This window comes from Sorex araneus, chromosome 2 (genome assembly GCF_027595985.1).
Source record: "Sorex araneus isolate mSorAra2 chromosome 2, mSorAra2.pri, whole genome shotgun sequence".
In the NCBI taxonomy this organism is placed as follows: Eukaryota; Metazoa; Chordata; class Mammalia; order Eulipotyphla; family Soricidae; genus Sorex; species Sorex araneus.
Window position 1 is genome coordinate 288,664,589 of NC_073303.1, and position 2,859 is coordinate 288,667,447.

Genomic DNA, 2,859 nt, shown 5'->3' on the forward strand with positions numbered 1-2,859 from the left:
ATCACTTTTCTTTCTGTACACAATTAATGAACAACAGAAAAAGAAAAATTGCGTCAATTAATATATCAGCAAATTTATCAAATGTCTAGAGAAAATTGCAAAACATCGCTGAAATAATTTTTGAATAAATTAACAGTGTAGTATTGAAGACACTAAATATACTTAGGTTGGAAAAATAGTGTTAATAGTCTCCATCCCTTAATTGATTTCTAAATTACCCCAAACTCCCCCAAAATATAAAACATTTTAGCAATTTCTTTCTAGAAATTAACAAGATTTGAAAATGTGCATTGAAATGTATACAATCTAGGGTGACAATAATTATCTATTTGTTCTTAGTAACACTTAGTAGTTTCTATAGTCAGAAATTGATGACCAAGTATCCCAAGGTAAAGAAGTTCAGAGAGAGGAATTTTAAAATAAAATAAAATTCTGCCTGCCTAGGTACTATGTATGCACTTGGTTATTTTGTCTTGTGGCCCTCACTATAATCTGGGAGGAAGGTTTAATGAAAATCTCACTTTGCAAATGAAGAAAAAACTAAGTTAATTAACTTCTCTGAAGCCACAGATTTATTTGGTGGCTGAGCCAGAATACAGAGTAAGGCATTGAGATTGCAGACATACCCATAAATGAAAACAAAGAGGTAAAACTGACATTTATATTCCATGACCATTATAAACAAGCTGAAACATGTTTGCCTTCTCATGATATTATCAGTATTTCTAAGAGTAGATGTTTCATTATAACATGACAACTTGCCATTCATGGTGTAGACTAAAAATATTTCTTTCCAATATCTTTCAAAAAAGAATAAATGACACTTTTTCGGCCGGAACCGCCTGCACCCAGTACATGGCCAAAATGACCAAAACAAAGGGAAAGCAGAGGGACACTCGCTATATGTTCTCTAGACCTTTCAGAAAACATGGAGTTGTTCCTTTGGCAACATGCATGCGTATATACAAGAAAGGTGATATTGTAGACATAAAGGGAATGGGCACGGTCCAAAAAGGAATGCCCCACAAATGTTATCATGGCAAAACTGGAAGAGTCTATAATGTTACCCAGCATGCTGCTGGCATTGTTGTTAACAAACAAGTCAAAGGCAAGATTCTTGCCAAGAGAATTAATGTCCGCATTGAGCATATTAAGCATCTCAGAGTCCAGACAGCTTCCTGAAACGGGTGAAGGAAAATGATCAAAAAAAGAAGGAAGCCAAAGAGAAAGGGACTTGGGTTCAACTGAAGCGCCAGCCTGTTCCACGCAGAGAGGCCCACTTTGTAAGAACCAATGGAAAGGAACCTGAGCTGCTGGAGCCCATCCCATATGAATTCATGGCATGAGAAGTGTTTGTTTAAAAATAAAGAGACTCCTGGACTAAAAAATGAAAAAAAAACAATGAATGACAATTTGAAAGTACAAATAATATTGAGGTAAAAATAATTATAGATAGGCTGAATCCCAAGTTATTATCCCCAGGACTTAGTTACACATTAAAGAGAAAAAACAAGAATACTATGAAAATTGCATTCATTTCAACAGTGTGAAGCCCTGAATTCAAAATTTTTGAACTAACCAAACTTTATTATCAAACAAAACTGTTCTCAGAAAATAAAACAAACAAAAAAAATAAGAGGGCTTTTTTCTACCATTTATTAAAAAAACAAATAATAGATTTTTAAAATTTTTACACTGGGAAAAAATTAAATATATTACTTAAAATGTAAAGTGCGTTATTTAAGTATTTATTCTGGCAGTATTTGTTGAGTTTTTAGGGTCTAAAAGCATAAAAGCATAGGTATTTTCTTAGAGATGAATACATGAGCTAATGTTTATGTCAATAAGTGTATTAGAACTATCAGGAGATATATAGCATGCCAAAGGTTGCAGAGACCTGAAATAGAGAACAATTAGAGCTGCAGGTCAGAAGGAAGTTGTGGAGGAAGTATGATAAATAAATCTAGAACTGGGCACTGAGAGAAAATGCATTGTGGAGAAAGGAGAACTATCATTAAAGATAGAGTCTAAAATGATCATAGCGTATTCGAGGAGCTACAAGTTATTCAGTTCCTACTTAGGTGACTAACTTGCAAATGATCTTGTCTCAGGAGACAATGTGCACAGTTTAGAATTTTACCTAGTGTATACTGAATCATGGAGTATAGGACACATTGGGTAATGTATTTGTAGTGTATTGCTAATCTTACCTAGGTTAGAGTCTGGACAAGGCTAAAATGTTCAATGCCACAGACTGCAAGACACTTGATCAAGTGTGTCAAATCTTAAGACTTAGAAGTAGGATTTAAATGAGTATGTGTGGGGTGGGGGTAGATAGTATTGTAGTTAGGACATTTGTCTTGCACACATCCAACTTGGATTCCACTCCCAGCACCCCATAAGGTTCACAGACATTGTCCCTGGACATAGAGTCAGAAGAAATCTCTGAGCACTTGCAAAAAAGGGTAGGATAAAGAGATAGAACAGGTTAAAGGTTCATATGGTCCCTCAAGAATCCCCAGGATTGACCTCTGAGGGGACAGCCCAGTGTAAACCCTGAACACTGCCAGTGTCCACAATAAAAGTGAATTTGAGGTTACAAAATATAATCAATATAGATGACCTAAACACACACTAATCAGCCATTAACAGAAGAAGATACTCTTTGGGGGAATGTCTAAATAAATTAATCAAAAGACATCAAATCCCCCAAACTAGTAGAACCCTCAGTTGTTTGATGGGGTTTTTGCCTGCACACTCACACTTCTTTCTGTCAAAAATAAGAGAAACTCCGAATTCTCTAAGATTTTATTTTAATCAAATGAAAACCACCACTAAAGATGCTGGGTAATCCTAGTT

At 35.2% G+C, this 2,859-nt stretch overlaps 1 pseudogene; it reads left to right on the top strand.

Annotated features, from left to right (window-relative positions):
* The first annotated feature begins 864 nt into the window (after positions 1-864).
* LOC105942756 (60S ribosomal protein L21-like) lies at positions 865-1,346 on the top strand (annotated as a pseudogene).
* Positions 1,347-2,859: the final 1,513 nt, after the last annotated feature.